At 40.3% G+C, this 13,735-nt stretch overlaps 1 pseudogene; it reads left to right on the top strand.

The window, feature by feature from the left end:
- The first annotated feature begins 3,769 nt into the window (after window positions 1-3,769).
- LOC128596551 (protein LSM14 homolog A-like) overlaps window positions 3,770-13,735 on the top strand; it is a 28,670-nt pseudogene continuing 18,704 nt past the window's right edge.

Here is a 13,735-nt window from a genome sequence, read left to right as displayed (position 1 = left end):
ATAAAAGACCTGGGGCCAAGGTTTAATTCATGTGTTTATTGATTAAGTTATGCGCCTATATAAGCTTTGGTGGAAGAAATAAAGATTGCCACTTGCCATGAGAGTGTAAGTGGACCTCCTTTTTACTCAGAATATTTCATTGCAGAACTCATTTCTCTGCATCACCAGTCAATTGGGAGACATTCAAGCAACAGGCTCTCAATGATACCCACATTTCTGTAGTTCTCACTGAAAGGGGGGCACTCGAACAGCAAAGATCTCACAGATCACCAAGGCTTGTATGAAAGGTTTTTATTGGCGAGTGAGGGATGCTGCAGAGCAGCACCAAGGAGGAGAGAGATGAGGGAGAAAAGAGAGAGGGAGGAAAGGTTGGGGGACAGGGAGAGAGAGGAAAAGAGAGGAGAGGAGAGAGAGGGAGCGCATTTGCGAGAGAGAGCTATATAGGCTCGATTAGGGGAAGTCTTAGAATGGTGATGGGATGATAGAATACCCAATAAGGAGTTACTGCCCTGGCTGGAAGAGGCGTAAGGGGAAGGCCATAAGTTTGAAAATTTCAGCGGGTAGCTGTAACTTTAAGAGTGAGATAGTTAATCTTGGTCTGTAGAAAGCAGAAGAGGCTTTACTGGGGGAGAGGCTTTCTCTGGGGCAATTACCTGACACTCACCTTCCTCTTATAATACCCATCACCTCTTAACATAAAAGGAATCCAATTTTCTTATTTATTTTTATTTATTTTTTATTGTTGGGAATTCATTGAGTGTACAAAGAACCAAGTTACATTAATTGCATTTATTAGTAAAGTCGCTCTTAAAATTGTAGGAGTCCAATTTTCATAGAACTTGAAGATGGTTCTTCAGGACAGTAGTGCACAATCTCCTATGTTTCCTGGCTTTGAGGATAAAAGTCACTTTCCCTCCCCCAACAGTTTTCTCTTAATGTAATGGATATCCTGCAGCAACTTTGGCAAATTTGGACTTGCTACACTATTAACAAATTCAAAGGTGGTGCCACTCAGTAAAATGAAGATAAGAAAAGAACTAGATTTGGATAGAAAATCTTTTAAGGGAAGCAAAGAACATAATGGGACATACACACTTCACTGCCAATCCCTCACATGACAGACCTCAGTAATTCCTGCTCTCCTATGAGACATGACCTGCTTCCAGGGATCATGGAGAACATAGAGCCTCTTGAAAAGACTCAGTTTTACTTAGCGGTTGCTAGCTAGAGATGGGTAATAGTTTTTAACAACCCGCAACTGGGAACCATGTTTCCAGAAGTATTTTCAGCTTCCAAAGTTACCCGCCCATGGATGCTCCAGGTGAAATGATAATTGCTACTCTGAAGAGAGGTGAGGTCACTGAAGCTCAACCCATATCTAGGGTCTGGCTGCCTCCCCGCCACACAAGTACTGGCTTGTGACCGTCTGACTGAGCCCATCATCCTGGCATAGAGAAGATGCAGGGTGTGTGACGGGCAGAGTCTGTAAGGAAAAACCCAGATCAAGGGTCTGTTTAAATGATCATGTCAGAGAAGGGGACTTTCCTGGAGGGAAACTGGTTGAGTGTCTAGGCCACTCAGGAAGGGGACAAAATATGTGGGGAATAGATGCAGCTGGTAAAAATGAAATAGTTGTTCTAGACCCTGCATCCATACTGATGATGCCTAATTAGATTTAATAAGCCTCACTGGTGGGGATTTTATTGCTTAATTAAAATGATAAAGAAACATAACATTTAAGGTGCTTAAAGATGTCATTCCAAAAGGGTGAACAATTTCAGTTATAAGAGGAATAACCTCTGCGTTCTAAAATATTATGGAAACTGCATTGCAAAATACTGTATTTTTTATATGATAATTTATAGAGAGAAAATTTTAGAAGTTCCTAACTCACTCTTCTGCCACAGGAACTATGGGTGATGATAGATATGTTCCTGCCACAGGAACTATGGGTGATGATAGATATGTTTGATCTAGTAATTACTATACAATGCATCTGAATATCAAATCACCATGAGGTATACTTTGCAGATATCCAACTTTTATTTCTCAAAATTACATGCTTTAAAATAATTATCTTTCAAATGCAAAGTGTAGGAGTATAAAATAAGTACATAAAGCCACATCTGCAAAAATAAAATTTATGACATCATTCTTCTGCCTAGCCTACTGCAAAGTTTTCCCTATAATCCCTTAATGCTTATAATGGAGAGTGAGATGAATTTATAGGAATAAGATCATCCTGATGCAAAGTGTACTTCAATGGCAATGACTTGAATAGAAAGATTTTTCTCTAATTCTGGGTGTGAGATACAATTCATGGGACAGTAACTGTGTCCATTGTGTAAATATTAGAGTCTGAATATGTTGCTGGGGCTGCCTATCTTCCAAGTGTTAGGGAAGGAACAGTTAAGAACAAGTTGACATAATAATCATGGATCTCTGACAGCAGGTGTCAGGATTGTATCATCTTGTCACTTGTTTAAAAATATTCTCATTAATTATAACATTTGTGCCTTACTGGTGTAGGAATTTGATAGTGGAGACTCCGTGCATGCTCAGGGCTTATATGGGAAATCTCTCTGCCTTCTGTTCAAGTTTGGTATGAAATTAAAATTGCTCTAGACAATTATCTTAAAATATACATTCTAACTACGACCCATATATTAGTCTTTAAATTTTCTCATAGTTTTAGCTATGACTTCCACTTTAACATCATTTGATATCTCACATCATTAATAATAGTTTTGCTATCTATTATGTCACTATCTATTACAGTATTAATAAATGCATAAGTATATGATCTAAAATTAATATTTCCACTCTCACTATTTTAACTAGTATTGTATCATATTTTATGTACCAAGATTAGTTCATGATAAAGGATTATTTAATAATTCCTAATACAGGTGCTATTGCTCTGGTTCCCTGTGCCTAAAGCAAATGAAGTTTTCTGTACCTACCCTCATATCGACCCATGATTGCACTCACTACCCATAACTAGTAATGGGGCTGTTCTCTGCAGTATTATTGATAAATTGCCATCAGAACATCACATTTATTAATATATCTAGAAGATACCCTGGCAATTGATATTGGCCCCTAAGTAAACCTTTACAAACAAATGGAAATGTGTTGCAACCAAATGCACAAACTACCACCAATGTAGAACTAAATGACAGGGAGTTAAAAGACATCCAAATATACATCTGAGTTATTTGGAAAAATTCCCTAAACAAGCTATTCTCTCTGTCTCTGTCTGTCTCTCTCTCTCTCCTTTTTTGACTAGTCAGACAGCTAAAGAGCCCAGTTGATCTCTAATCAGCATGCTAATTTAGACAAGTATTGAACTTGTGGATGGCTGAGTTCTCCCATCTTTAGGAATAAAGTGACAGCCCTGCCTGCTTCCTGCATTGTGAGAAATGAAGAAGTTTCATTGTTACTGCTCTTGTAGAACGGATTTCAATACTATTTCTTCTCTCTCAATATTTACATTGATCTTGGGATCCTCTTAGCAAAATAAAGACATGAACACATACTTCTTGGGGGAATTAATGGTCAAAGGAGGGTACAGAATTTGAATTCCCATCACCCATGTGGCCCCTGCCTCATCTTCCCCTGCAGGATACTCCACCTCAGAAGGCCCCGCTGACAGGATGACTGCCAGTGATGTGGCAATAGGAGTCATCTTCTTATCACAGACTGTGGTGGGAATTCTAGGGAATCTCTACCTTATCAGTATCTGCCACTGGGCTTTTCTGGATACAGGATGCGGTTCACAGACATGTTCATTAAGCACATGACTGTAGCCAATTTCTGCATCCTCCTCTGTAAAGCAGTGCCCCGGACAATGGTAGCTTTGGGGTTGAAGGATTTCCTCAGTGACTTTGGATGCAAACTTCTTTTCTATCTTCACAGAGTGGGCAGAGGAGTGTCCATTGGCAGCACCAGCCTGTTGAGTGTCTTCCAGGCCATCATGATCAGCCCCAAGAACACCAGGTTGGCAGAGCTTAAAGGAAGAGCTCCCAAGTACACTGGGCCCTCCATGTGCCTAAGCTGGATCCTGTACATGCTTGTAAATAGCTTCTTTCCCTTGTTTGTGACAGGAAAATGGAACAATGCAAACTTCACAAGCTGCAGAGATTTGGGATACTGTTCTGGAGTTCATAATGACAAAACCACCAACATACTGAATGCAGCACTGTTGTCATTGCCAGATGTTGTCTGTCTGGGCCTCATGCTCTGGGCCAGCAGCTTCATGGTTTTGGTCCTGAATAGGCACAAGGAGAAGATGAGACACTTTCATAGGCCTAATGTCTCCTCCAGATCATCTCCTGAATCTAAAGCTAGTAAAACCATTGTTGTCTTGGTGAGCACCTTTGTCTATTTTTACACCCTCTCTCACATCGTTCAAGTTTGTGTGGTTCTCACTGATTACCCCAGCTTGCTCTTGGTGAACGCTACAGCAATTGCTGCTGGATGTTTCCCAGCTGTCAGCCCCTGTCTGCTCATCACCTGTGATTCCAGTGTGTGCAGGCACTGTGTTGCCTGGATAAGGTATCAAATCCCTCCTGATTTTGTAAGAAATGTGTAAATGATCAGCTTCAGCTCAGTGTTCAAGTCTTTGTTTCCTCCTCCCCACAGAATATACCTGCCTTTCTGAAGTACTCAGTTTAAAACAGAGTGGATGTACACTTACACATATATTTGCATGTTATAAATATTTGCCTATGAACATGTGCGTGTGTGTGTGTCCGTGTATGTGCATAACAATCAGATTATGTTTATTATCTAACAAATATAGCATTGAATTATTACATGTAAGAATTGTAAATTTTGCATTAAGATAAAACTAATTTCAAAAATAACACACTTCTTTAACATCAAATCTCTTTTATTTCATATATATGTATTGATTGATTACTTGTCATTAGCTTATTAACTAAAAAGTGTTCAATTTCCTTAACTACCTGATGTGTTAGTTTGATAGTTGGCATCTCTCCCCTTTAATTGTGATACCTCTTGTTTCTTTGGAATACAAAGGTACAACCTTTTGTGTTCAAATGTAAAAATTGACTTGTGATTATCATTCAAATTCTTTTTGGAGAAATTTTTGTGCAACCATGGATAAGCCAAAAATTTATGACATTTTCAAATATGAGTAGCATCGTGGAACCAATGCAGTGCGGAAAGCTCAAATATCCACAATGTGTTTGGAAAGGCTATGATTAATTAGCGGTCTGTATGTCAATGGTTTCAGGAGTTTTCTTCTGGTAACTTTACTCTTGAAAATGAGCCATCTGGATGACCTGAGCCCAAGGTGTATAATGATGAAGTGAAAGGTGTGGTGGAAGTGAATCCATCTCAACCTCTGTGTGATTTAGCAGCAAGGTTGGACATTACTATTCCAGCAATACTAGGACATCTGAACCAAACAGCAAGATAAAAGAGGTGGATAGATGGTTTTCACATGAATTAAATGAGCACCAGAGAAGGAATCATCTCAAAGCTTGTCTTGCTTTGCTGTTATGACATAAAGGTGAATCATTTCTACATCTTATTGTTACACGTGATAAATCAATTCTTTGTGACAATTGCAATCATATGACACAATGATGGGATAATAATGAAGTGCACAAAGGCAGTCCAAAACTGAATATTTATCAAAAAGTTAATGGTGGGGTAGTACCTGTGATTCACAGGAGTAGGGCACTGACCCCATGTACCAAAGATGGAGGGTTTAAACCCAGCCCCGGTCAAAAACTGCAACAACAACAAAAAAAGCATAATGGTGTTGTTTGGTGGTCCAGCACTCATATTACCCACTACAACTTCATGAAACCTTGTCAACTGAACCCATACCTACTGCAACCAGTTGAGAGAAATAATAATGTGGATATTTGCTATTAAAAAGCCACAATTGGTCAATAGAAACAGGTCCATCATCTTATACGACAGTGCTCAACCACATGCTGCACAAACAGTGCTGCTCAAACTACAGAAGCTGGACATGGAAACTGTCATCCATCATGTTGACCAGACCTTGTGCCAACTGAAAACCACTTCCTCCAGGCTTTGGAACACGTTTTGCAGGGGAAAATAGTCAATTCTGTAGAAGCTTTAGATAATGACTTCTACGATTTAATTCTCAGTCCCTCTTCAGGCTTCTTTGCTGCTGAAATAAAAACGCTGCCTTTAAGATGAGAGAACTGTGTAGATGGATTAGGTACATACTTTGAGTCAATGAACTGTTTCTTGTTGGAGATACAATAAACTATGTCTTTATATCAGACATTTCATATTTAATAACCTAATGAAACATATAGACTGTATTTTTCTTTCTCTACTTTTATTCTTTACTTTCAGGCTTTTGTTTTTTAAATTTCAGAATATATCAGGGGCACACACATTTTGGTTACATAGTTTGTTGTGTATATTTCTGGTCAAAGTTACTGATGTGCCTTTCATCCCAGAAATTGTGCATTATACTTGTTAGGTGTGAATTAACCCAAGGCCCCCTTTCCCTCCCACATACTTGATTCTTCTTACTTCTGTACGTCTACATAAGTGTGGATCAACTGGTTCCAATGTAGCATTGAGTTCATGTGGTGGTTGTTCTTCCATTCCTGTGACACTTTACTTAGAAGAATGGTCTCCAGTCCATGGCACACAAATACTACATTGTATTAATCCTCTCATGTATTAAAGGAACATTTGGGTAGTTTCCAGATCCTTGCAATTGTGAATTGTGCAGCTATTAACATTAGAGTGGAAGTATCTTTATGATATAATAACCTTTTGTTGCTTTGGGTAAATACCTAGTAGTGAGATTGGTGGATCAAATGGTCTTTGTCGTTTTAGTTCTTTGAGCTATGTCCGTACTGCTTTCCACAGAGGCTGGACTACTTTACAGCAGTCCCACCAATAGTGTGTAAGTGTCCTTTCTCTCCATATCCACACTAATGTTTGTTGGTATAGGAATTTGTTTTCAGATTAATATGAATGTATAAATGATTAGGTTACATTGTTTGTATTTATTAGGAAAAGTTCCAGGTGAAGTTGAGCTGTTATGGCAATTTTAGAATAGTGACATTTGCACTGTAGTTAGGTCATATCACGTTGGGGTTTTGATTCGCATTTCCCAAATGAATAGACATTGAGAAATCTTTCTTGTGCTCCTTGACCATTAGATAATCTTCTTGTGAAAAGTTCTGTGCATGTCTTTGTCAGAGTTTGTAAAGAGGTTGTTTGAATTATTTTCTTGTTAATTTGCTTGAGTTCTTTGTAGATTCTGGGTAACAGCCCATGCAAATACTTGCTCCTACTCTGTGGCCAGTCTCCTTACTCTGTTGATTGTGTCCTTGGCTATCAGGAAAATTTCCAATGTGATCAAATCCCACTTGTTTATTTTCCTGTTGCTATGATTGTTTTTGAGTTATCTTCATTAATGCTTTCCTGAAGCTCATGTGTACAAGAGTTTTTCCAACATTGTCTTGTAGAATTTTTAGAGTTGGGGGGGCAGAGCATGATGGCGGACAGGATGGACGTGTAGCCCACCTCTCCCAAGCCATCAGGTGAGAGGAAAGGCAGTCTGGACCTTCCCTGTGTGTGGATTACTGGCGTGGACAGACAACTGGAGACACCCAGCGAACTGGCAGATTGCTATATATGAGGGGTAATTTAAAATCACAGACTCTGTTGTAGAGATTCTTCCCTGCTTGGCCATGTGGGCCAGCAGGCCCCTCCACTATGGAGGTCAGCAGCTTGTAAATGCTGACAAAACCCCATTGAGAAATAGTTATTCCTGAACTGAGGGAGGCATCTGAAAGGAGAGCCACTCAAAACAACGGGGAGCTCAGCAAACTGTTGGACAATTGAAGGGAAGGTATCCTGCCCGGGAAACAGACATTTTGAACTACCCAAAAGGGCGGGCACCTTTCCCCCAGGCATTGGAGGGGGCTGGCGGTTTAGGCTGTGCAGCGAACTAGTGGGCGCTGATCCAAAAGGGAAACTGTGAACCACAAAACCTAGAATAAGTCCCCAGAATGCTCCAACCACGGGAACCAGCTTGAAGCCACGGACCGGCTTTGGCCGCTAAAGCCGGGAAGCTACTGAAACCATGGACCAGCTTTGGCTGCTAAAGCTGCGAACTTGGCTTCAGCCCCAGGATCCAGCTACAGCAGGTAAAACCGCAAACCCGCCAACCACCGGGCAAACTCAGCACCACTCCCCCTACAGCCAATTGCAGTTGCCAGTTTGCAGGAGAACCTGGGAACAGAGTGGAAAGACTTAAGAAGCATGGACACCTGCACTGAGTGGGAAGGTCAGCCACAAGTGCTATCTGGAAAAGAACAGCCGAGGTTACACAATTCTTAGGCAACAAACTTTTACAGAAATTCCAAAATGGCCATCAGCTATGGAAGGTGGTTACCATGGTAACAGTATAAACTGTAAATCAGGTACAAGACTCGGAACCACTCACAGCACCACCTGGTGTCCAGAAAGTATATTGCAGTATGAATATATTCCTACGAAAGTTGATCCCTACAGCAGACATATAGATATATATATATAGGTATATTTCTACACGCAAGAATATTTTTGTAGTTGGTGCCTTTTTTTTCCTTTGTTTTGTTTTCTTTTTGGTTTTCGTGGTTTTTTTTGCGTGTGTGTTCTGTTTTTGTCTGTTTTTTCCTCACCATTTTCTCAGAGGAGATTTCAATAATTTTTTATTATTACTTTCTATATAGATATATTTTTTATTTCTATGTCTTCTAATTTTAATTTCTTCTTTTTTCTCATTTAACATTCCTAGTAACACCACTTTTTTCTCTCTGTTTTTCCTTTCTTTCAATTATTTTATGATTTTCACTATATTTATTGCAGTTGTTCTTATATTGCTGTTGTCATGGCTGTTACCTGTATGTCTATGTGTTTCCGTCTGTCTCTGTATCTATGGGCCCGTGTGCCTGGTAACCTTTGTATCTGTTTATTTGTTCATTTGGTCTCAATGAGCTTGGTGTTATGACCTGCAACTCTGAGCTCCTAACACTCCCCTCCACTCTCACTCCGTGATCTGGAGGCCTGCCCCCCCAGGAGTCCAGATTCTTGGGTGAACATTCGAGAGGTGCAGACAGGACCTGGACTGCAGCTGGCCAGTGCTGACTCTGTAGCAAAGCAGTGAGAAGACAACGGTCAGCTAAGAGGGAATTACACTGGAGCGGTGGTGTCCCGAGGTGCAGAGCAATAGCCGTCTTCAGCAATAACAAGGCCCACCCCCAGATATCCCAGAGCCTCTCCTCCTGTCTTCCTGGGCAACCAGATGAGGCTGAGCAGATTCTCAGATGGCAACCACCATGGAACAGACCTGGGACTGAAACACAGGCCCTGTGAGTAAAGGGTTTGCCTGAGACGGCACTGACCTGGGTGGAACACGGGGACTAGAAAACACACCCGCAGAGCAGGGAAACTCCTAGGGTGGGACTGATCCAGAGGACCACTTTACTGAGCCTAAGATGCACCTGGCCTTCAGGGGATCACCAGCCTATAGACAAAGGAGGCCAACAGGCTAAAGCCGACAACTGACTGTACTGCGAATACAAACCCGCAGGACTAAAGACAGGGCCTGAAGCACAGGTTCTGGGAACTCAAATCAGCCTCTCCTCTGCAGAAGAATCTAGCAGGGTCAGAAACAAACTCCCACAGTGTTGTTCCATTCACCCATAAAATAAACTAAAGGTGGGACTGGAACTGAGTGAACACCTCCAGCCTCCATCAAGTGCCCGAGGTTGACAGGCCACACCACCCCTACTGGATAAAGACAGAGAGTAGCGGCCTAGATGAGCAGACACAGACCACCCTGTGTTTTAGGCAGGTGCAAACCCCTGGGGTATCTGCTTACTGCAGACAACTGACTGGGTCACAACCCTGTGGGGCTAGCAGCAACTGAGTGTGACAGAGCTGCAAGGTGGGGAAGGAGGCATCAATCTTCCCAGACTGATCTATTTACTGGGTGGCTCTTCCTGACTCCACACAGCACTGGAGCAAGCCATATTAGAGCAGTCACCAGACCCCTGTGATCCAGTTCCCAGGGAACTCTTGAACTCTCCCACCCGAGGCAGCTGCTGACTGAGACAATTGATTTGGACCTTTTGAACTGAGCCACTCACCTGGGGACTATCCAGGTGGTGCCCTGGGTGTGTGGTTGTAGGAAGGTTTGATTTTCCTTTTCCATTTGTTGCCTATGGTGGGTGGGGTGACTTAATTGCTGGTATTTCTCCACAGCTGAGACTTCAACCCAGAGTAATTGTTTCACTAGGGTCAAATAAAAATCAGCTGAAAACAAGACAGAACCACTTAGCCCCTCTACACCAAACAGGGCCCCAGTTTCTCAGGCCACAACACTGTATGGGTCCTCGACAAAACACCAGGGGAGAAATCAAAGGCAGGAAAACAATCATGGGGCGGAATCAGCAGAAAAACTCTGGTAACATGAATAACCAGAATAGATCAACCTCCCACCGAGGAAAGATACGGCAGATGTAATTGAAGATCCCATTCACAAACAACTGGCTGAGATGTCAGAAATCGAATTCAGAATTTGGATGGCAAACAAGATTAACAAAACGGAACTAGGAATTCGTGAGAAATTTAAAAGCTGTCTCAAGAATTTAACGAATTTAAAGACAAAATCACCAAAGACTTAGACACACTGAAGCAAGAATGTGCAGCCCTCAAAGATATGAAAAATACGGTAGAATCCCATAGCAACAGAATGGACCAAGCAGAAGAAAGGATCTCTGACATCGAAGATAAAGCCTTTGAATGCTCCCAAGCTCTCAAAGAGGAAGAGAAATGAAGAGCAAAAATGGATCACTCTCTCAGAGAACTCTGGGATAACTCAAAGAAGGCTAATATCTGACTCATAGGAATTCCTGAAACAGAGGAAGTGGCCTCACTGGGCGCAGAGGCCCTTCTGCATGAAATTATGAAAGAGAATTTTCCAGACATACCTAGAGAACCTGAAATTCAGATAGCAGATAGCTTCAGAACCCCAGCACGACTCAACCCCAATAAGACATCCCCCAGGCATATCATAATTAACTTCACTAAAGTTAATATGAAGGAGAAAATTCTCAAAGCGGCCAGTTGAAAGAAAATATTACCTTCAAAGGGAAGAACATCTCTTGGTTCTCTATTCTGTTCCATACATCTACGTCTCTGTTTTTGTGTCAGTACCATGCTGTTTTGATCACTATTGATTTATAGTATAGTCTGAAGTCTGGTAGCGTGATTCCTTCTGCTTTGTTTTTATTTCTGAGTAATGTCTTGGCTATTCAAAGTTTTTTCTGATTCCATATAAAGCGATGTATTATTTTTTTGAGATCTTTAAAATATGGCAGTGGAGTTTTAATAGAAATTGCATTAAAATTATATATTGCTTTAGGTAGTATGGACATTTTAACAATGTTGATTCTTCCCAGCCATGAGCATGGTATGTTTTTCCATTTGTTAACATCTTCAGCTATTTCTTTTCTTAGAGTTTCATAGTTCTTTTTATAGAGATCATTTATGTCCTTTGTTAGATAAACTTCCAAATATTTCATCTTCTTTGGCACTACTGTGAACGGAATAGAGTCCTTGACTGTTTTTTCAACTTGACTATTGTTGGTATATGTAAAGGCTACCAATTTATGAGTGTTGATTTTGTAACCTGAGATGCTGCTGTATTCCTTGATCACTTCTAAGAGTTTTGTAGTAGAATCCCTGATGTTTGCCAGATATACAATCATACCATCTGTGAATTGTGAACGTTTGATCTCTTCTGACCCTATATGGATACGCTTGATTGTTTTTTCTTCCCCAATTGCTATGACAAAACCTCCATTACAATGTTAAAAAGCAGGTACTTAGATATCTAAAAATAGATCTGCCATTCAATCCTGTAATCCCTCTGCTGGGCATATACCCAGAAGACCAAAAACCACATCATAACAAAGATATTTGTACCAGAATCTTTATTGCAGCCCTATTCATAATTGCTAAGTCATGGAAGAAACCCAAGTGCCCATCGATCCACGAATGGATTAACAAAATATGGTATATGTACACCATGGAATACTATGCAGCCTTAAAGAAGGAGGTAAAGACTTTACCTCCTTCATGTTTACATGGATGGAGCTGGAACATATTCTTCTCAGTAAAATGTCTCAAGAATGGAAGAAAAAATATCCAATGTATTTACCCCTACTATGAAACTAACTTAGGACCTTCACATGAAAGCTATAACCAAGTTACAACCTAAGAACAGGGAGAAGGGGGAAAGTGTGGGGAGGGAGGGGGGAGGTGGATAGAGGGAGGGGGATTGAAAGGATCACACCTGTGGTGCATCTTACAAGGGTACATGTGAGCCTTGGCAAATGTGGAATGTAAATGTCTTGGCAAAGTAACTAGGAAAATGCCAGGAGGGCTATGTCAACTAATGAGATGAAAATGAGTCAAATATTCCATGAAACAAGTGTATGGTGCCCCATGATCATATTGATTACACAGCTATGATTTAATAAAAAAAAAATAAGCTAGGTGTTGTGGTGAGTGCCTGTAGTCCCACTACTTGGGAAGCTGAGGAAAGGGAATAGCTTAAGCCCAAGAATTTGAGGCTGCTGTGAGCTCTAACGTCACAGCACTCTAACATGGGCAACAGCTTGAGACTCTGCTAAAAAAAAAAAGAAAAAAAGATAAAGAAAAAAAGAAAATGAAGAAGAAAAAAAATGTGGAAATGATTAGCTTCAGCTCAGTGTTGAGGTCTTTATTTCCTCTTCCCCACAGAATTGTACATGCTGTTGTAAAATAGTCAGATTAAAAAGGAATGATTATCTACCCACATATATTTGTTTGTTACTAATATTTGTGTGTGAACGTTTGTGTGTGGGTGTACATAACAATCTGATTATGTTTATTATTGACCCAGTAATAACACTAAAATATTACACACAAGAACTGTAAATTTTGGATTAAAAATAAGACTAATTTCAACAATAACAAACTACTTTAACATAAAATATTTTTTGTGTATTTTTATATTGATTGATTGACTTGTCATTAGCTTATTAACTGAGAAATGTTCAATTTCCTTAAGTAGTGTGATGGCTGATGTCTCTCGATTTTCATACTGATACTTGTTGTTTTATACGTATTGTGAAGGTATGTCCTCATGTATTCAAATGCATGTTTTGGCTTGCGATTATCATTCAAATGGTTTTGAGAACAATTTTTGAGAAATCATAAATTCATGATATTCTCAAATATGAGTTCCTTTGTGGAAAAAAGGCAGTACAGACATCCCAAAATATTCATAAAATGTTTGGGAAGGTGTGGTTAATGACCATCACGTGTGTCAGTAGTTTGAGGAGTCTTATTCTAATGGTGTTAATCTTGAAAATTACCCACGTGGATGACATCAGCCCAAGGTATATGACGATGAGCTATAGAGCAAGTGAATCCATCTCAACCTACACGTGAATGAGCATGGTTTGATGTTACTGTTCTGGTGATATTGGAACATTTGAAACAACCAGCAAGATATAGAAGGTGGATAGATGGATCCACATGAATGAAATGAGCAACAGAGGAGTAATCGCCTCAAAGATCACCTTGCTTTTCTGTCACAACATAAAGGTGAATCATTTTTACATCTCATTGTTCCACGTGATAATAAATGTGGTTGTTCTTGAGA

This window comes from Nycticebus coucang, chromosome 10, assembly GCF_027406575.1.
Source record: "Nycticebus coucang isolate mNycCou1 chromosome 10, mNycCou1.pri, whole genome shotgun sequence".
Lineage (NCBI taxonomy): Eukaryota > Metazoa > Chordata > Mammalia > Primates > Lorisidae > Nycticebus > Nycticebus coucang.
The sequence above is the reverse complement of the archived record's forward strand: the minus strand, read 5'-3'. Positions and strand labels throughout refer to the sequence as shown.